The sequence below is a fragment of the Typopeltis vanoorti genome, chromosome 17 (genome assembly GCF_054136105.1).
Source record: "Typopeltis vanoorti isolate ZY-2024b chromosome 17, IOZ_Tvanoo_1.0, whole genome shotgun sequence".
In the NCBI taxonomy this organism is placed as follows: Eukaryota; Metazoa; Arthropoda; class Arachnida; order Uropygi; family Thelyphonidae; genus Typopeltis; species Typopeltis vanoorti.
This window is the reverse complement of record NC_143565.1, coordinates 41,486,796-41,510,226: the sequence shown is the minus strand read 5'-3', so window position 1 is coordinate 41,510,226 and position 23,431 is coordinate 41,486,796. Positions and strand designations below refer to the sequence as shown.

General features: G+C 34.7%; 1 protein-coding gene across 4 annotated transcripts in view; it reads left to right on the top strand.

Moving 5' to 3' along the window:
• Positions 1–23,431, top strand: part of LOC150097318 (uncharacterized) — a 55,542-nt gene that overhangs the window by 9,334 nt on the left and 22,777 nt on the right. The window contains exons 3-4 of one of the 4 annotated variants that reach the window (XR_016549696.1): positions 5,851–6,071; positions 19,746–19,903. The gene's annotated coding sequence lies outside the window, so the exon portion shown is untranslated. Of the gene's footprint in view, positions 1–5,850; positions 6,072–17,846; positions 18,081–19,745; positions 19,904–23,431 lie in introns of those variants that run through there. The other 3 variants (XR_016549694.1, XR_016549695.1, XR_016549697.1) reach the window with 3 other exon arrangements.

Here is a 23,431-nt window from a genome sequence, read left to right as displayed (position 1 = left end):
ATCTCAACTTGTTTCTTTTATGTGCAGTCTCTAAAAAAGCAAGAATTTAGAGGTCAAGAAGTAGTTTTAGATGGTAACGTGATTTAAATAAACTGGGCGATAAATTTTTATAATATCGTATTGCATTTAGCGAATTTTTTAATAACTGATTAAAAGGCTTAAGGTTTATGCAGTCGTCAATTTTTTTTTTCCAGCTATCACGTTAGCGATAGTAGATGACACAGTTCATGAGTGCATTATACGATAATAATAAAAAGCTATATATTATTTTTTGTAGTTGTACATGTTTAGTATTTACATAATCCTTGGTCACGTTAACATGCAGTTGCTGCAGCGTTACTCAGCGACACAGTGCTACTATATATGGCACCCCCCCCCTTTTTTTTGTTATATTTAGCATTATGTTCCTCTCAAAGTGTGATTGGGCGGTAGGTTTTCCTCTGGGTACTCAGACTTTTCTTCTTACAGACATTTTTGATAGTAAAGTGCACATCCTTGTATAAATATGAATGTAAGTAATTCGTTCGTGGAAAGCTAATAATAATAATTTTTTTTATTATTACATATCACACAACATTACATACATTTGTTTACATGTGACACGTACCTTACATGCGTTTGATTACATATGATACATACTTTTTTTATTTATTTTTTATTTTTAAATCTTGGATGAGATGTAATTTCTCAACTTTCATCCTCGAAGCTTATTTGTAAATTAGGTATAGTTTCTGGGAAAACTGGCTTATTTGTAAGCTTATCCGAGGATGACACCAGTTGGTTATTATTTATTGGTTTGTTTGATGTGTTGGGATGTTACGAAATCAAGCCTATGTTTACTAGGTTTGATTTCCACTGCAGCCGTTGATTAAGAAATTCGCGCACTCCACGCACAAACACATACACACATACGATAACTGGGAACGTCTTGATGCGTCGCTGAACTGGAAGCCTGAACGAATATATTGTGTTTCATTAAGTTTGTATGGTATTTTGGGTGCGTGTTTCTTGTTCGTAGTATGTCCTTAGAGCTCTTTTCAGGCGATTGTAGTTTGTCAGTCAAAAGGTAATTTGTTTATCATGCCTGGGATGTACAAGTTTCGTGTGGCCTTTCCTTAGTGATTATTGTATTTATATGTGATATAATTAGTTGTCTGAGGTCTTGTTATACGGTATGTATTTCTAACTGTCCTGTAGTTGGCATCGAAATAATGTTTTAGCAAAGCTGCATAGTGACATAAATGTTTTGCTGTCAGTATTTTGTGTTCTGACATTGCAATGTATATAAGGTCGTGATTTTCTCTTTGTTCCCAAAAGATCAGTTTTGTCATTTTGTACTGTACCGACATTAATCTATTTAATTTGTAGGGTGCACAGAAAGCATACGTTGTTATAGCGTATCTTAGTATATTTTGGCATAGTGCTTTGTATATTAGTGTTTTTAGGCATATGGGAACTATGTCTTTTAACCTGTAGAGTTTGCCACTTATTATTCAGAGTTTGTTCTGTAGATGGTTTATGTGGCTATTCCAGTTCATATCTGCATCGAAGTAAATTCCAAGGTATCGTATTGTTTCAACCTGAGTGATTGTAGTGGGTTTTATGTTCTGTGTGTTTTTTTATGTTGGAAACTGAATGTTGGATGGTTATATATTTGTTATCAACTGGTCGAGTCAGTGGATTTCTGAATATCATTAATTTTGTCTTATCTGAGTTTAGGTGTATGGAGTTTTTCGTGAACCAGTCTGTGATCAGATTTATGTCATGTTGCATATTTGTTTGGGCTATGCTTGTGTTATTATGGATGGATATTATCGCTGTATCGTCTGCGTATTGGAATATCTTACCTTTGAGAGGTAGCTGATTAATATCGTGCATGTAAATGTTGAATAGCGTTGGGGAGAGTACAGCTCCCTCTACTTCGGTTTGGCCCGATACGTGTGATATGCTTTTTATTTTGGAGGTAGTTTGTAAACCACCTGTGCAGAGGCCCATCTATTCCAACATGCCTCAGCTTTTCTAACAAGGTGCTAATAATAATAATAATAATAATAATAATAATAATAATAATAATAAAACTTGTAACGTGATCAAGCGACTAGCTATTCAGTCATATTTTTTATTTGAAAATAACATGAAATATTCCCCTTTATTACATACATGAAAGTCAAGAGAGTACATGCTGTACATTTTTTTTTTTTTTTTTGCTCTAGAAGAATGGGAGCTGAAAAGTAAGAATAAGCAGGTGCATATCTGTATATACTCCCCCCCCCATTTTCATTTTTTTTATTTCTGCTATTAAATGTTTTATCTTAATTCGTTTAATTTATCTTTCTAATACGTCATGACAACCAGCGTTATCATTTGTTTTATTAGCCACTCTTTTTTTTTTTTTTAATCAACCCCCGTATATCGTTTTACTTATCATCTGTTCTTTTCCCGCTAAATCAACCTGATTGATTCCACTTGAACGTATTGGCAAGATAACATCAGGACAGGTTGCCAGCTGGTAACTAGGTAAGTCCGACGAAATAAAAATACTTTTTTTAAATTTATTTATCATACTTTGAATAACTTATATTCCTATTCTGTATGCATTGTATAGGTTATTTTATTTTATTTTTTGAAAGATCCTTCCCATTAAAAGATGGAAATGAATAGCACATTTTATGTAACGTTTTCCTAGACGTTATCTAGAAGTTCTTTGAACACGTTATGCGTAACTCCTAGATAACTTTTCCGCCATTTCTGTACTGGCCACTGTAGAATACTGAGGACATTCCTGTAATTAATTTTACTTAGCTGAAGGAGTAAAACTCGAAACTGTTGGCTTCTTTCCATGAAATATCCAAGCAGTCTATTTGATCTACAGTGGCCAGTTTTTTATATATACTATGTTAACAAAAGTATTTGGTCATCTACTTGTAGTCAAACAAATACGTTTTAATGACATTTCTGTTACCGAGTTGGACCACCTTTGGCCTAAATGACAGTAACTACCTTTCAGGACATGATTTCAACTAATTTCTGATGCGCGAGCGTCGGTGACCTCCCCCTGGGGTGTTTTCCTGCTGTGATAACACCACCAACTTTCCATCTACGAATGAGGTAAACAACGGTGGATTTCGGTATGGTGAGACATGTAGCAATGTCACTGAAAGAAAGACCACTGATGTGACACTGAATATGCATGACACGTCGTAAGGTGTTCTAATACTTTTGTGAACATAGTGTATATCAAACCCACACACGAAAGATTGCAAGTGTATATCGGCAAGAGGTTAAGAAGGAATCTGCTGATGTGTTTCTTGAACAACTGATGTGTTTATTTCTCATCCATTCCATCTACATCCATTGGAGAGATGTTGACTAACATTTACTCGTGCTTTTATAGTCTTGAAAGAAAATAGAAGATTGATGGTAGCTAAGTCAGCAGAACATTGTCATTGGAACTACCGATAGCAGAGACATAAACAGAAACAGAATGTGAGTGAGAATTACTGGAATGAATCCAAAATGGATCATTGTGCTAGAGAGAGAGAGAGAGAGAGAGAGAGAGAGAGAGGTTATCAGTTAATTAATCGGGTTATTTTTATTGGATAGTATACAAACATTCTTAGAATGCACTGCTTCAAACGTACAAACAGAATTCGAAAGTTAGACAGATTCTATACTGCATTATCAGTTGCGCAACTAAGAAATAATGTCTTAAGTGGAAGATAAAATTATGCTTTAGTTTTCGAGATCTGAAGAACCTATGACCGAGTTGGGTTTAGCCAAGAAAGGCTAGAAGTAAAAGTCCGTTCAAGTTCTTGGCCTGTCCAAATGAAATGAAGGGGTAATGTGACGGATGCGTTCTAGTTTTTTTTTTTTTTTTTTTTCAATGCATCGTCAATAAATTGGAAAGAAATGGGGTCACCTATGTTGAGGTATTAAAACTAAATATGTTAGAAATTCTAGTCAAACAAAGTCAAAACTTATTCAATTCATAGGTTTTCTAGTGACTTCACTTCAGTGCCTCATGCTGTTTTATATAATTATGACATGATTCTTTGATAATCATGAAAAGTTGCAATTTATCATATGTTTAGTAAGATGCACACGCCCTCTGTCCAAAAATAAACCGATCTTTTGCGAAAATAGAAGAAACTAGTGGCGTCACCTGTTGTATCTTTTTGTTGTCCAAAGCGGCAACGTTCATTAGTGTTGTGTCAACTGTTTATGATATTTGTTTCATTAGAATTCGAGTTATAGTGCCAAGAGTGACAGTGTGTTTTGACGAACGGTCGGAAAATGAGTTTCAAACAGAGAGCTGCGATTGACTTTTGTGTTAAACTTGGTGAAAGTTTTACTAAAACGCATCAAATGCTTCAAAAATCATACTGGGATGAATGCTTATCCTGTACTCAAGTTTACGAGTGGTTTAAGCGATTTCAAAGTGGTCGTGAGACCCTTGAGGACGACGAAAAGCCGGGCCGTCCAAAAAGGACTGAGAGAAGTTAACATCCAAAAAGTGCGTGATTTCATCAAAGACAACCCGAAATCGTCCGTGAGATTGATTGAAGATGAATTGAGGATTCCAAAGATGTGCACAACATTTTGAACGAGAGTTTGGGCTTTCGTAAATTGAATTCGCGATTTGTTCCCCACAGGTTGACAGACGACCAAAAATGTATCGAATTGAACACTGCAAGGACATCATTAAAACCGCTCGTAAGGACTCAAACTTCCTTGAAACGATCGTTACTGGTGATGAAACGATCGTTACTGGTGTTTTGAGTATGAGCCCGAAACAAAGCGTCAGAGTGCTGAGTGGAGATCACCAGACGAGGGGGCATCCGAAAAAAAGTCGCTTGGAGAAGTCAAAAGTAAAGACAATGCTGATTTGTTTCTACGATTCCAAGGGCATTGAATCCACAAAGAATTCGTTTCGCCTGACCAAACGGTCAATGATGAGTTTTATCTCGAATTTTTGAAACGATTGATAGCGAGAATTCGTCGTGTACGGCATGAATATCGTGACGGCCGACCGTTCATCGAAACACACTGTCACTCTTGGCACTATAACTCGACTTTTAATGAAACCAATGCCATAAAGAGTTGACACAACACTAATAAACGTTGCCGCTTTCGACAACAAAAAGATACAACAGATGGCTCCACTAGTTTCTTCTATTTTCGAAAAGGTCGGTTTATTTTTGGACAGAGGGTGTATTAGACAAAAGATTTCATAATCCAAGAATTTTGCTTTGAACCAAACCACTTCAGGCCTGGAAATAAGTAGGTTTGTGGTTTTCTCACACTGGGTAAAGAAAACTGTCTACTATCCAAAGACTTTCATAATCATCCATACCGTCGTGGGAGTTGAACCCCCCCCCTGTTAGTTGAAGAGCGAAGATACTTCGGGTTCTACAAATCAGGCCTACAAAAAGTGCTAAAAAGAACAAACCCCCGACACCTCATTTTCATAACATAAGCAAAGGTGGATTTCGGTATACTAAGACAAGTAGCAATGTCACTGAGAGAAAGACCACTGATGTGCTTTTTCTCTCAGTAACGTTGCTATTGTAACATAACAGTTAAGCCACACATCATAGTTGGTCATAACAATACAATGCTCGGATCAGAAATGCTCTCACCACTCACGGGTTGGAAGACTGCCAGTGGCCCATGATAATATTCGGCCACTGTGTTTGGGGATAAAATAAATGCATTGAGAAGTACGATATTTTATCTATACACGAAGGCTTAAAGATTATTCAACCTTTGCATTTTTCTAACTTTCATGAATAGGAATGACATTGAAAAGATTAAAGAGCTCTTTCCTTTCTTTTTTTTTTCTTTTTCTAGTGGTTCCATTTCATTATTCCTTTACATTATCATTGAGAAAAGAAGTCTTAGGATGGAAATCTCACTTCCCAACTACGAAATCAAAGTCCTTAACAGGGAAGACCTCAGTAAATTCATGGAAGTAATGACGGGGAAAGTGGTTTTAATTGAGAAACTTCCTTTCCTACAAGCGTGGCACAAGAAGGATCCTCATGGATTCTTAGTCGCCATTACTGATACAGGTAAGTTCATATAAAACTTTATCCCAGCGATCTGTTTACCAACATGCGAATGAATTTGTTTCATTTAAAGATGGGATTTAACGGGACTCATCGGCCTTGGGAGAAAAACAAATCTTCATGGTTGCTTACACAAGTTGATCATTAGGTGGGCAGCAATAGCCAATAGTCAAATAAATTTTCTTCTCCTAATGAAATTAGCAGAATTCTTATACTGTAAGGTTTTAAATGAAATGGATATAAAAGACCATCGTAATAGCTAAAAGACATTTTCTGCAATGCTTGAAATTTATTTAAAGAATCAGCTTCTAAACATCCGTTCATCTTCGATTTTTCTCCTTATATAATTTTTCCCTTAAGTAGTCGAAATAATTTATATTTTTCAATTTATATCATGAAATGCAATTAGTATGCCATACAAGGAAGGACAATAAGTACACAACAATAGATAATTATCCTCGGACAGTGGTTCATCTCGAAGAAAAATTCATCTCCAGGAAAATTCATTACATGGACATTTCATCGTAGAGACTATTCATCGCGAAGACTATAGTTCACGAATATCGCTAGCAAAATTCATCCCAGGAAAATTCATCGTGGAAAAAATTCGCTGAAAACGTCCTAGAAAATTAAAATGATATTGCATTGATAGCAATATATAAAAAGGAAATGCAATGCAAGATAAATTTCACAAAATATAGCTTTTTTTTATGTATTATTTGTTTAGATTTTAATTACATTTTCATAATAGTTTTATGCTTATACAATGAAATTAATCGATTTATTGATCGGTGAGTTTCCTAATTTCAGTTTCGTTGTAATATTTATTTATTTTAACCTAGTTCAGAAATCCTGCTCAAATGCCATGACTAAATATGGAAACCACTCAAACCACTTCAGGCCTCCAATAAGTAGTGCTGTGGTTTCACATCCGACGACGAAATTCATCCCTTATCCAAAAACAATTACCAACATCCGTGCCCATTGCGAGTTTCGAATCCACAGTTCATTGGTGGGAGAGGGTACGCTATCAATTCGGTTCTTAACGACGTGATATTTCTGATTACAGTTTATTTTTGAACGGCTCATAGAGAAGTGATGAATTTTGCATTTCACTTTGGGAGCATGCATCTTCAGTAGAGAAGACTAAATATAAAATTAAGAATTTCTTATTGTTATAAAATACTAGTATTGGAAGAAAAGGTCAAGACTAGTATTGCACCCGCAGATGCCAATTTAGCTCATGTTGCTTTACATAATGATGATAGGATTTACTTAATTTTATCATTATTTTCTTTAATATAATTACTCAAAAGTGAACCTATGATCTTAAACTAGCTCTGCAAACGACAGCAGCGTACAACATGTCTGTCGTATGCAGGAAAAGTGGAGTCATTTTCAAAACACACACACGTGTATTCAATAAATCAAACACATCACCTTCAGAATAAGTTCAGATAAAAAATATATCACACCTGCTTGGATGTCTAAATGCGCAGAACAGAAAAATAGTGAATAAATATTCTTAAATATTGTGTCATTTCTCCTTAACTATTCTTAAATATTTTATTCTCCTTAATAACTATTATATTAACAGATTAGTTAATAGAAATAACAGGAATAGTAAACAGGACATTATTATTATTATTATTATTATTATTATTATTATTATTATTATTATTATTATTATTATTAAGAGAGACCACCAGGGAGTCAGAGACTCATCGAGGGAGGCCACATACTACACACACACACACACACACACCAACTATCATACTTATTCTTGAATTCATTCACACTGCTTGCACTCACAACATCCAATGGCAATCCACTCTAATCACACACCACCCTCTGAGAGAAAAATCTAGCTCTTACCCTTCTTGGCGGTCTTCATTCTCAGGTTCCAAGGATGCCCTCTCTTCCGTTCCCCACCTTCCATAAATTGAAAAATTCCATCAATTGAAACCCTGTATGACTCTTTCAGAAGTTTGTAAGTGTCAATCATATCACCCCTCTTTCTCCTGTTTGCTAGTGTCTGCAATCTACAAATTCTCAATCTGTCTTCATAATCAGTTTTCCGCAATCCTGATATCATTTTTAACACTCACCTTTGTGCTCTCTCCAACATATCAAAAACCAATGGAGACCAGACCTATGCACAATAGTCCAAGTGAGGTCTTATCAAGGCCTTGTAAAGAGGCAAAATTATTAATAACTTTATGCAGAATAAAGATATGAATAACTTTATGCGGAATAAACATTTTTAGAAAGCTAAATTTAATCGAAATTTTAAATAATATATAAAATATTTCTTACATTTTAGATGACTTATTTTTTAAATTTTTCAAAAATTTATAAAAATATTTTAAAATTTTTAAAAAAATATTTCTTAATTTTTTAAAAAACAGTTCTTAATTATAAATTCTTTAAATTAAATATTTTTTAAAATATTTCAAAATAAATATTTTTTAAAATATTTTTTATATGGAAAATATTTCTTTTTTTTTTTCAGATATATCCGCGAAGAATTAAAAAAAAATCAGCTAATACCTTTTTGTTTCCGTGTAGGAGTAGGTGAGACCGTTTTAGTTCCACTAACTTTTGGAGACTGAGTGGGCAGTTCAATCTCCACGGGTACCCAATTGGAGATAACTGGCCAAAGGCTATCACTAATTAATCGATACGCAGGGAAGAAAGCGGCGAGCAAGTGCTGCCATGTCGTGGTCCCTAACCCTAACACAATATTTTTCATGTCTGAAAAAGTGTGGATTTGACGGCCGATTTTCTTAAGTTTATGGGACGAAAAACCCGAGTTTCTGAGAGAAAAAACCCGCTGGCCCGTGCTAGAGATCGACTAACTCGGGAACCGGAAAGTATTTTTAACTTGGGTATAGTTATGTTAAAGATACCAAGCAATTTTAAACCTGGTTTTACTCCATTTTTTCCAAGTAAGCAAACAGACAAAATGTCAAGTTTGCGCCTGCAATTTATGCAAGACTAGCTGATCCCACAGGTAGTGCAAGACCAAGGCAACTCGTGGTAGAGGTGGAGCAAGCTGGAGATGTGTTTTGGCATTAAGGGTAAATATTAAGATTAGTGATCAGAGCATGCTCCACCTCTACCACGTTGTACAGACACGGACAGTATTCATAGCGAGAAAAATTCATTCCGAGGAAAAATTCTTTCCAAGGAAAAATTCTTAGCGTAAAAAATTCATACTGGAAATAAATTCATACTGGAAAATTTCTCACAAGGAAAATTCATCGCGGAGAAATTAATCACGAGAAAATTAATCGTGAGGAAAATTAATTATAGAAAAATTGTTCGCGGATATATGTGAAAAAAAAAGAAATATTTTTAAAAAATATTTCTTTAAATTTTTTTTTTAAATTAAGAAATATTTTTAAAAAATGCTGTAATATTTTTTTAAAAAATTAAGAAATTTTTTTAAAATTTAGGATATATTTTCTAAAAATTTAAGAAATATAATTTTTTTAAATTAAAGAAATATTTTATCTATTATTTAATAATTCGATTATATTTAGCTTTTAGAAAATTTTTATTTCGTATAAAGTTATTAATATTGTTTCTTACTATAGGCTGTGTAGATGGAATGTTAATTGCTACAGAACTGGGATAGGATGGTGAGGGAGAAAGATCACCATATTTAAGAATATTTATAGTTAACTATTTATATATTCCTATTATTCCATTAAATATTCTGTTAATAGTTAGAATAGGTATTAGGGAGAATAAAAAATTCAAGAATAGTTATGGAGAAAGGACACAATATTTCAGAATATTTATTCTTTTAACCGTTCACTATTTTTCTGTCCTGCGCATTTAGATATCCATCCAGGTATTGTTTTATCTGAACTAATTCAGAAGGTGACGTGTATAAAAGGAAATGATAATAAAATTACGTAAATCGTATCATTATTATGTAAAGCAGCATGTTCGTAATTGTTGTTAGGTAAGAGATGAATTTCTTCATCTGATGTGAGACCACAGCACTGCTTACTGGAGGCCTGAAGTGGCTTGAGTGGTTTCCATGTTTAGCCATGGAATTTGAGCATTAATTCCGAACCAGGTTAAAATGGATAACAATTACAACGAAACTGAAATTAGGAACCTATCTATCTCCCTGGCAGTCTCTGGTGATGATGATGATAAAAATAATGATGATGATAATATCATCTGTGAAATTTGAAGGCTCTTAAAGTGGTATTGTGTGATTTATGGTTAAATAATCAGAAAATCTTTCTCTCGAGATGATATGTTCAAAAAAAAAACACTGCATGCTTCCATCGAGGGAGGCCACGTATCACCCAAATCACTGGTCATACCTTTTCTTGAATTCAGTCACACTACTTGCACACAACATCCAAAGGTAATCCATTCCAATCACCCAGCACTAGATGACAGAAAAATCTAACTCTAACTCCCTTCTTGGCGGCTTTCATTCTCACCTTCCAAGTATATCGCCGCCTCCTTTCTCCACCCTTCATAAAATGAAAAATTCCAACTACTGTTATCCTCTATGATCCTTTCAAAAATTTGCAGTTCACCCATCTTCTGCTCTCCACAAAAGGAAAGATTGAGAGTCTCTGCAGTACAGCAATTCTCCACCCATCCCCAGAATTTACATTCCACAGTCCGGATATCATCTTTAACACACTCTCTTTACTTTTGTACCTGTATCGTCATGGAACCAGGAGACCATGTCTGAGAACAATAGAAATGCGTTTCTATCAAGGCGTTATAAGGAAGCAAAATGACTTCCTATTTTTACATGTCAATACGTTTTTTCATTTATTGAGTTATCATTACATATTATGACATTGCATTATCATTTGCCTATCATTACATTACATTACATCTTATTCATTTAAATTTCTTTCAAAATGATAAAATTGTAAAGCAATCACATCCCAAGTATAATCCAAGAGCATGACCTCATCCGGGTTACAAGAAGTGCAATAATTACATAGCATAAATAGTACACAAAATGTTGACAATATATTTAGAGAATAATATGTGTATGCATGTGTGTGTATATACACACACACACACATATATATATATATATATATATATATATATATATATATATATATCTGTATATATATATATATATATATATATATATATATATATATATATATATATATATATATATATATATATATATATATATATATATATATATATATACAGGGTGTTCGGGATAAATTTGACATATTTATAATTAATTATATTTTTCCGTAAGTTACATGTATTAACACACACTTCTCTTCATTTAAAAGTTTGGACCCTTCTTCATTCATATACAAGATGTCAGAAAGGATGGATAGCTGGAACCCACCTGAATCATGGAAGAGAATAACTTGTATCATGATGATTCGTGCCCGCCATCAAAATAAGGATATTACGACTGCTGCCCAATGCTCCCTGAATACAGTAAAAACAATCAGGCATGAACTAGAGACTTGCAATGGTGACTACGAGGATGTAGCAAGAAGAAAGATCCCTAGCAGACGATCTGATTGCGTTCGTACAGCAGAATTCCTCGCAAATCTGCAGGAACAGGTGTTGAAGAACCCTGGCATTGGAATTCGGGCTTTGTTCGTGGAGTTGCTAACTGTAGTCAAGCCCTGGATAACAAGGGTAGCCAATGGTAGGCCGTATGTATGGCAGCAGGATTCGGCCCCTTGCCACACCTCTGGGAAAAGTCAAAAATGGTTGTCTGAAAATTTCTACGACTTCACCAGTCGAAATGTTTGGCCTCCAAACTCCCCAGACCTTAACCCCATGGATTATTTTGTATGGGGCGCAGTTGAAAAAGACACCAATCGCACTTCCAGTAATACAAAAGCCCAGTTAATGGATAAAATTAAAACAGTTTTTGCGGCCCTTCCCAGGGAGACTGTAGCATCAGCTTGTTCGAGGTTCCGAAGCAGAATTGAAGCTGTGATCGATGCTAATGGTGGTTATTTTGAGTAAATCTTGTTGATAGTATTGTAATTAACTCTGCCTGTAATGTTGTTTTGTCAATTCATTAAATTTAATAGATACAAAGAAGATTTTCTTTTTCCTTACGAAACTGTCAAATTTATCCCGAACACCCTGTATATATATATATATATATATATATCTGTGTATATATATATATATATATATATATATCTGTGTATATATATATATATATATATATATATATATATATATATATATATATATATATATATATATATATATATATATATATATATTTCCTGCTTAAGTTGATGTCTATTTTTAATTCTAAATAGGTTATAGTATTCACATTTTCTATCTCCATACAGTTACAATTTTGGTTACTTTTACAATACCAGTTATGTAGGAATATATTGGTGGAAAAATTGATTTTTATTATTAGATGTATTTTTGAGTTTAAAAATTATAAATTTTGTTTTTCCAGTATTGAGAGTGAGTCTGTTCACACGAAACCAATTTGTCACTATTTGCAAATCTGTGTTGACCATATTTTGCATTTCATTTACATAATCTGCAGAGAATATCAATGTGGCATCATCTACAAAGGTGTTTACTTTATTTGAAAACTGTTGATCACAGAAGTCGACTGGCGCAAGCACAGAACTTTGAGGAAAACCACGTTTTTCCTGAATGTAATTGCTATAACGTTTGTTGATTTTTACTGCTTGCGATCTCTTAAAACAATCATGAGCACAGCCTCCAATTCCTATATTCTCCAGTTTTTAATAAAATATCGTAGGGTACTGTGTCAAAAGCCTTCTGTAGGTCTAGAAAGACTGCTAAAGTTAGTTTGTACTTTAGCAGTCTGATGTATTTTTTTTTTCTAATTTCTCAAATATTTTGGAGAAAACTGGGAGTAGGGAGATTGGCCTGCAGTTTGTAAGATCAATTTTTCATCCCTTTTTATATATTAGTATTACCACAGCTTTCTTCTTAAAATTCTGCTGGAAACACACTAGTCATCAGCGATTTACCAAAGGATCTGATATATATTCCTGGCATTCCCGCACAATTCTGACATTAATGCTATCGTGGCCACGAGCAGAAGAGTTTTTAAGTTTTATTATAACATTTTTGATTTCATTCTCACAAGTAGGAAAAACGTACATTGAACTCTCATTTCTTTTAAGTCTGTAATTGGATTATTAGGACTATTTACAAATTTTTCATTGGCGGTTACAAAGTAATTATTAAATCTGTCTGCTAACGTTCTTTCACTGCTTAAGTCTATATGATTGCTGTTCTGTCCTTATTACTAAGTCTTGGAAATGTTGGTTCTGGGATATTTTTGCCCGGTATATTGTTTACGAATTTCCATTTCTTTTTGACGCTACCTTCACATTTCAAAAATGCATTACGGTGATACTCATTTTTTTCCTTCTTTCAAATTTTGCATTACTTGGTTCCTATAATATCTGAAGCTATTTTCATAGTGTTCATTGCGAAGGTATTTTTTGTGTTTTTTATACATCTTATCTCTGAGTTTTATACATTGTTTTATGTCTTGCGTTATCCAAGGCATCGCTAGTTTGAGTCTGTTTCCTTGGAGTATGGCAGTGGCGTGTTGTATTTCAGTAATAAATAGGTTAATGAATTTGTAGGAAGCATCGTCAGCATTGGTTTCAGATAGTATTTGTTCCCAGGATATGTTACTTAATTTATGTTTTAGCACACTGTAGTTTATTCTAGGATACTGGACGCTAATATATTTCGTGTCTCTAGGTACTGACCGTAGATGGATTCTTACGGCTATCGGAAAGTGATCTCTGATTGGCTGTTTAAACACTGCTGTCTTGACTTTAGTCGGAATTTGTGTTCTTACAAACACATGATTCAAAGACAGCCATTGAAATCCCTCGTCGGAACATTTGCATGTTGCTCAAAACCGTACATGGCTAATACATCAATGAATTCGAGAGAAAACGGCTGTCGCTTAGCAGATCAATATTTATGTCACCAATAATGATAACATTATCATAATCGATGTCACGTAGTACGGTGTCCAGTTCTTGTGTAAATCCGTAAGGCGTATAAGAGTGAGACCTATAAATAGCCATTATGCAGTAATTGTAGTTCTCTAAATAAATGTTAACAATCTCGGCTGTTTCCACATTTTGTACTGCTAATGTGTTTAATAGTTAAATGCCTTCCAAGCAAAGAGCGTTAATCCCCCAGATATGTTATAATCCCTACAGTGATAGTATTTTTTAAACCCTTCTAAATAGTATAGGCCAGCTTCATGCTCCTTTATCCTTTCTGTTAGTATCAAAATATCTAAATTATAATCTAGGTCATTTAATAATAGTTCTGGATGTTACATTTTATCTCTTATATTTCTAATGTTTAAATGCAATATTTTTAGAATATTCTCATCATTGAAATATAAAAATCTTCCTAATTCTGTTGTGTCATTGTAAATTATACAAATTTCAAAAGCAGATATACAATTACCTATGTTCGTATTATCCATCGTAAAGTAATCAGGGATTGTTTCGTTATTTTTAAAGTTTTTGGAAGTTTTAGATACAATTATTTTCTGAGTTCTATCTGCAATCGGCCCTTGAACCTCTATATGGCCCTTGAACTTCGACTTACTATCTGCTAGAACGTCGAATTTCTAACCTGTTCAGTTTCTAACATCAACTGGTGGCCATTTTAACATTCCCACAATTCCATCCCAAAATCTATCGAAATCGTTTCCTACTGATGCATATCGCTCACAGTCCTGATTACCCAGCTTATCTTTGGGCATCAGCAAAGGGCTGATTCTGTTTTACTCAACTGGTCACCTTAAATTTTGCAGACTGACATCCCCATACACAACGTTTTGATATCTGTGTGTCAGCCATGGTCTTATCCAAGCTAACACTTTGTAACACCCCTACCCTCCATCTTATGCAACATTCTTCCATGCTGTATCCTATGAAAACCCTTATCAAAGTCCAAAAATATCATGTTGTATCTATTTCTCTTGTGTAACTTAATGGTAATATTATTACAGAATGTGGGGAAATTGCTTAAACATGAACCACTCAGTAAAGCCATGCTGTTCTTTGCGAAGTACAAACTCAGTCTCGACTTATTTCTGTATGCGAACTGTTACCAACTTCGAAAATCTTCACAACCACTCCAGAGATATTGATTGGTTGATATAGACATATTTGTACACCCTTGTGCAATCCAATTATCACATATTGTTTTCAATCCTGTGGAATATGATCTGTTCTGAGACTCAAATTTTACAGCCTCGTCAAAGGCACAGCAATTTTAGCTGAACACTCTTGTAGCATCCGCGCTAATATTCCATCAGCCTCTATTGCGGAATTCTTTTTCAGTTTATGTACATAAGCTCCAGTATCACCTCCTCCATTTCTTTATCCGGTATAGAGATAGTACTGAGCTCCATTTTGCATACTTGATGTTGATAGCGTTTAGGGAAATGGACATTCATCAGTTGAGTAATCTCTTCTGCATCTAACAGTCTCATACCATCCACATTGACGAGAGTTATTCTTTCACATTCATTTTCTTTTACTTGCAGCAAAACAGTAGCATTCTTTTACACTGTCTTAGACTTACAGAGTATGTTTTAACTTTCCGTACAACAATAGTTGTGACTCTGGCCTCTTTATAATTATAATAAACTAACCACTCTCCAGCCAAAGGGCTGCGGGTTCGAATCCCGCCGTGGGCATGGATGTTTTTGATTATCTGTGGGTAGTACTGGTTGTCGGCGGTAGGCGGCGTTGATGTAGTTGCGGTAAGTTGGTGGATTGAGTGGTGGAGACAGAGCTGTAGAGTAGGTGCCCATCCTCTGTGAATCTTTGGACTCTCTGGAGGTGTCAAATAGTAATAATAATAATCGCTGATAACTTTATGAACACGGAATTCCTTCTCCATCATATTTTTCAATAGAATATCTTGCTTCCAAATTACCAAAACAAGCCTTACAAACCGTTAGGAAAAATAAAACTAGGACGTCCTGTAAAGAGATTCAACGATGACTTCTAAGACCGGAACAGTCCACTCTATGTCTAAATCAGGAGTCGCCAAAGTTATTTGCTCGTCGACCCCTTCAAGAGTTTCTTGATTTTTTATCGACCCCCTCTATTTTACTATTACGTAATTATAATAGGACAAGCAAAACAAGACGCTTATGTGAGTTTTTAGATTGTTTATTTTATAGTTACAGTGTTTATTGTATGTATAATACAGTATATATTATTATATTACTATTACTACTACTATTACTATCACTAGTAATATCACTGGTATTACTAGTGATATTAATTAACTACTGGTATTAATATCACTGGTATTACTACCAGCGCTGCTCAACTCTTCAACATAGAGAAGTTTAGTTCGTGAATGAATAACGATTGAATTATAATATGTATGTTGATGAATTTTTGAACATTAACGCTCACTTGTATGTCGATGCGCAAAAATGAGACTTGGATCGAATACTTGTAAGTATCAGTAAATAAGAACCACGCACATGTTGCAATCTCGCTCCCACTGCACCGGCCGGCAGGAACCACGACATCTGGTTCCTGCACTTGGTAAATACGTCATTTTGGCCTACTTGATTTGCCTCAGTAACTATTTTCATGACCTTACTCCATCTTACAGGTCCTATTCATGGACCTGTAAGATGGAGGTACTGAACCCACGATTCACTCTTTAATTGCGTTGTCATTACCTCCATGTCTTTTGTCATAGAGGTAATCCAAGTTAACCGAATTAAATATTACCCATACAATGATGTCTTATATTTTTCTGTCGACCCCTGAGCCCGAATCGACCCTTTTGGCGACCACTGGTTTAAATCCTTGAAAAGCATCATGATGATGAATATCTTGTATTTGTGTATTCCGATATTACATGATTTTAGTATTTCTAATACCTGCCATGCACTACCAATATTCTTCCCATCTAGCAATGAACCTAGTATAGTATTCAACTAGGCTGATTATAATTTTCTGTTTTTTTTTTTTTTTTTTTTTTTTGTTCAGTGTGTAACCTTCTCTAAATGGAACATCTATAAATTTGGCACGTCCGAAGTCAGTACAGTACGACCACTCACTATCAGAGGCAGAAAAGACACATTTTTGCTGACATCCCCTCTGATATTTATAATCAGGTTTAATACTCATTGATTTCGAGTTTCTTCTTTTCTTCTGTTACATACTGCTTGAGATATTCTATTTCATGAGGAAGCATAGGTTACCTACACTCTAACTGAGAATTTTAACGCAGTCATGCTAAAATGAAAGGGAGTGGTTCCCTCCGCATTCTCATCCTTCAATCAATTCAACTGGAATACTTTCCTCTCACTTTGACTAAGAACTCTTCAGAATTTCAGCCAAATCGGACAAACGTGAAAAAGGAAAAGGTTGTAAAAGTTATATTTTATCTAATCAATCTAACATAAGTGATGCCCATGAAAATATTTAAAAAGTAGACCAACTTGTAGAAATTGTGAGCAGTTTAGAAGGGGATACTTGATTGATATCATTGGTTAAATGTTGAGAATGAATTATTCACCGAAAATCGAATAATAACATGCTAACAGTAACAACATGTTGCAAATAAAAATATCAGTACGGTAACCACTTCTACTCGTCAATTGCCGCCATTTTTACTGTTTCTTCCATACATCTAACCCTCTTTTACTGATATTTCTTCATAATGAAGTATGTGTATACCAAGCACGCATTGATATTTTAATTTCTTTCCTAGGAGAATACATTGGATGCTGTGCCGCCATCGTCCTAGACGAGCACTTCGGCTATTTTGGAATGTACTATGTTTGTCCAGAGTATAGACGCAAAAAGTCGGAACGGCATTAGTGAGAGTAGCTCTTGATCATATCCGCAATAGAAACTTTGGGAGTGCTATTGATTTGAAGCTAATTCCTTACTTTGAAAAGGTCGCTGGTATTAAGTACATATCGGAATGGAACATGAATGTCTGTTACTTTGCCCTCAAGTCAGATATCATTAATAGGCACATTTCCGACGGTACAAGTACACAGAAATACATCCTGTGTCCGATATCCAATCCAGATATCCTGAAAAATGTAATTGATTACGATAAAATCCTTACCAAATTTGATCAATAAGAAATTGTTGAGAAGACCATAAATCAGGAAGGCTGCATCGCACGGACAGCCTTCAATGGAGATATTATCTGTGGATATGGTTGCTTGTTTGCACTAGTAAGTGATGGATGGCTGCTGGCTCCGTTGGTTGCGATGATGAGGAGATCGCTGCGTTGTTAATAAAAAAGCTTCTCATTTGCTAGCCTTCCTTGGAAGAAGGAGAGAAACACGATGTGTGGTGTCGTTGCCCAAACACAGACAGTGCTAACAAGCTGTTCAAGGATGCTGTTCCCATTGAAATAATCTATGAGGGGAAAATGTGCTTTACAAAGAATGAAGAATATTTGCCTGTTGGAAATATTTTTGCATTTTACACTGGACGCTACTCCCATTTATAATAATCGAATTTTGTCATAAGTGCTTTGATGTTAGTGATGATTGATTTATGTGATGCTTAATCACATAAATCAATCATCACCGAGGAATATTATCGCCTAATCACCTCGCGATAATACAACATATGACCCACTTGTTTCGAAATTTCTAGACTTTTTTCAGCAATAAATAAATGCTAAACCAACGCCAAGCTTTATTTAATTTCATTGATCGAGTACGCAATTATTAATTAAAAAATTGTCATATTCAGAGGGCCATATTCTTATTCACATTCTAACTCCCAAATTTTAAAAATTCAATGCAGAATGGACCCAGTTTTTCACCTATAATTTCAACATGCTTTCTCTTTTGTGTCTCTGCCAATGACCAGATTAAAGCAAATTTCCAGTTGGCGCAGGAGATTTATGAAAAGTTCCAAATATTGAATATGAGTTAAATCCAACATGTGTCCAAGCATAACTTGCTTATGGAATAGATCCTTACGGGCTTCCCGAAACTCGTCTAAAGATGTATTTAAGAAGTAATTAATGTAGTTTTCAAAACGGAAAAAATAAATACCGCACTTAAAATATACTTTAACCTCTCAACATCTGAGCCAGTTTCGATGAACCTTTTTGGTTGCAAAAAACCACCAGAGTTTGAATTCCGCCTACAAGGCAAAGAACCTTTTCATTTGAGGATGAGTAAGTCGGTGTCACATGGAAGTGGAAATATCGTTCCCTCCAGAAACTCAGGTTTTTTTCATTCCACAGTTAAGTTGTTCATTCTACAAAAATATACATTTAGGCACAAGACTTACCACCTTATCTTAAAAATGCCTTGCGACAAAATTCAGGTTAGGACAGGTCGTGGACTTTAAAGATCTCTGTGTGTACCGTTGATTATTATTATTATTATTATTATTATTATTATTATTATTATTATTATTATTATTATTATTATAAGTGTATTTTACAATTATTTCTCATTTCATATTTAAACTTACTCTTGAGTTGGACATTGAATTATTTTAAGAAATACACATCAGTATAATAGTTATAATAATTGTCGAAAATGTGCATCTTCTATTATTTGAATACACATTTTGGCTGGTTGTAATAATACTAGCGATGTTCTCTCTCTCTCTGTCCTTATCATTTCAGACGTGATCTTCAGTGTCCAAACATCTCCGATGCTGTGCATTCTCATCGTTAACCTTCTCAGCTTGTACCATCCTTTGCATGGAGATTACAAACTTAGTGCTCTGAATGTACAAAGTGGAGGCATCTAGTTGGCCAGAAGTAAGGATCTCTTAGAACAATACAACGACCGTGATTGTGACTCTTCAGATATTAGTAAATATTTTACATAAAATGTGGAGGACGACATCATAAAGAAATGCAGGCATATTTGTGTCAATAAACATCTTCCAGAGTCCCTTATTTTGCAAATAAATAAATAATAAATAAATAAGGCGTATTTCGCACTAAACATAATCCCTGAATACTTAAGGTACGATTAATTAGTTAGTTCCCAAGAAATGTACAGCATATCATGCATTTATCCAAAATCGTAGCTGGAAATTCGTTTTAATTGTTGCACGAGGATTTTCACCAACCCATAAATGCTTGTTGGGTGACTAGAAATTGAGTGATTAGCAACGTTAACTCCATCTGGACAAATTCTCTAGTCATGCCCACCTCCTCAAAGTCCTTTTCGATGTATGTGGATCTTTACCGAAATTGTTCCAATGTTAGTTCGGTAAATTTGTTACAGAATTGTGGACATTTTTAATCTGTGTACATGTACGTATATTGCGCAATCTTTGAAACATATAAATAAATGTGTTCTAAAATATAACATCCAACTTAGATGACTAAGACAGATGATGAGGAATGCTAACGTATTTTCCTCATTATCGTTAGCGATGGATTCAACTTTTGGTGAATACTATGGGTGGAAATAACCCTGATACCGATTTACAAAAGTTAGTTAGGGCTAAGAGTTGTGTCTAATCTCTTTGGATAATAAACAGTCATTACAAGATTTATTCATTAGTAAAATGAAGAAACTAAAAAAAAATTGCTACAGCCAGCAAACTTCCCAAAAAGTATTCATCAAGGAGAGATTTATATACATTTTTGCATTGTCCACGGATTTATATAAATCTGTAGACAATACAAAAACTTAATATAGTATTTACAACTTAAAAAAACCTTATAGGCCATCATCCATAAATTGCTATTTTAAAAAAGTGCCTTAAAATGATTTTGTGGTTGCTTGGAATTAATGCCAAAGCAGCTAAGATGATGAGGCCACTGCAATTATATCTTTACATTACGTGTATTCTTCCTGCCGGCTGTACGGAATGAAAAACCTTATGAAACGCGCTAAAAAGAAGGGTGAATGTGCATTTCTCTGAGATGACATGCATGTCGGAGAATACCACATCAAATCTCCCTACATGATCTGCAATGTCACAATATTTGTATATTATTGTTATACTTCGTTGCATTCACTTATTAACTTTATAGTTTTTCAAATTCATATAAACACTGTGAACTCTGATAATATATGTTTAAATCTTGATTTTTCGAACTGCAGACACTTAAATTATCAGTTCATCTTCCTTTGGAATTCTATTGTTTAGCACTTGTGTTACCTTTCCCATCTCAGCTGATGAAGTTGGAGAAGATGCTAAAGGATTTTTGATAGTAATGATCTAACAAATTTTCGACCTTCTTACTAGTGGGCTTCGATGAATAACAGTTCAGATAGTTTATTTGGTTCAAATAATGGATATATTTGGTAGATAAACCAATTATCCACCAGAACACTTAATAATCCACACCATCCTTCCAACAAATCCTCTTCTTAACCGCTCTCCTTCCGAACATACAGAAAACATTAACTGTCCTCTTGCAAACTTGTATAATTAGACTGCCTCTTACTACATAACATCCTTCGATTATCTAATATCAGTCTCGTGTTTAAAAATGCAACGTTGCTCATCAAATGACTTGCATGATTTATACTTCTCTTCTGCATAATCTGATTACTGTCCTGCTCTTCCAAGCTATAAAACTTGCTGTAATGAAAACATTCCTATCGCCTCTTCAACCAAAGTCCCATGCATTAGCCATACGTTGTTTCGACATATATATACCAGATACGCCCAAGATAAAAAAAAAAAAAATCGTGGTATGTCATCGGTTACTCGAAATACTCGAATATTGGCTAAGACCAATATTCGAGTATTTAACAGTTGTAAAAAAATCAACAAAATGAAATTCGACTTTGCAAAGACCAAATACTGGATGACAAAAAACCTGGCATTCTAATAGCACGTAAGCCTTCTTCTGCTTCCTTGGCATAGTTATTAGGTACAACTTCTGCCGTTCCATTCTTCCACACATTATACAAAGTATAACTGCATAAATAACTGGAAACCTGTCGGGGAAATTAAGTGATGAATTATGATGAATTCACTGTTCGATTCACTTCGTTGAATTGAACTGGACGAATTCAGTAATAATGAATTCACCGTTCCTTAAACGATGCGGCATCCAACAAAAGTTCGGTTTAATTCATCAAAACGATCTTGGATCACACATGATGGACAGACAGGGTCTCTGACTTATCGAGAAAGATATTTCAATCTGGTCTTTTGAAGGAGTGTTTTCAAACTACTTCGGATCTTCGATGCACTTCCATTTAGTAATGCAATTCTTCAGTGTGACTAGCAGTTACACTTTTAACCGGAAATCTCCCAAACATAGCCGGACGGTAATGAAAAAAAAAACGCACTTCATTTAAACACTATTTAATCCAATAACACGTTCATCACGAGAACTATATAAAGTCCCGCATACAGACAAATCGGGGCCATGAAAACACACGCAACTTACAGACAAAAAAATACTAGTGTTGGTGGGCATAGATGGCGATGTGTATAGATTACGATGGTAATGGCGTTTGGTGTAGTTGGTGAAATAAGCTATGAAGACGAAGAGTTGTAGAGTAGAGTGCCCGCCCTCGATGAGTCCTTGGATTCCTTGGAGGCGTAATGTAATTGGAATAGAATATGCACGTACATATATATACATACAAGACGTGTTGCATTTTGCATCTCCTTTATTTTTTAATAAAATAGAAGAATTTTACACACTTGATGAACAGATATTTATACAATAAATAAATATATGTTCAATGTGTAATGAATAATTCATTTCGATGATTATTCATTACAAAAAGAAAGTAGTCCCAACACTTTTCGTCCTAATACCGGGAAATCAAGTCTGTAAAAAAATGTCTGGAGAGTTGAGTAGATGATTTGAGAATACACACAACACATTGCATACGACCTATGACTGAGCATCTGCAGTGATCGCCAATACACGATACCTGTGATCTCCTCTGGCCCGCCTCGGGCAAACGGAGTAGCGCTCTGTCCGCCCGAGCACTACTTCGTTCACCCTTGCGTTCACAGCGGCCATGATTCCCGAGAGCTATAGGGTGTATATATAAGGTGGGTATATAAACCCACCTTATGTGACCGCTAATTCATAAGTAGTATAGAAACAGAAGACACGACATAACATAAATAATAAAAAAAAGAATTTTAATTAGGAAAAGATTCTTGGAAATTTTTCTAGTGTGTTTTTTTTTCCTTTTTCTTTTGGGGGTGGGCCAGGATCCCTTGTTCCCCCTCTGGGTGGGCCCCTGTCCGGATATAAAACTCTTCTTTTTACCGATTTCGTACCTCCTAAAAGATCCATGATACTATGTAGCTACCAAAATAAATAAAATTAAAAATAAAAATAAATAATAGTAATAATAAAATAAAATA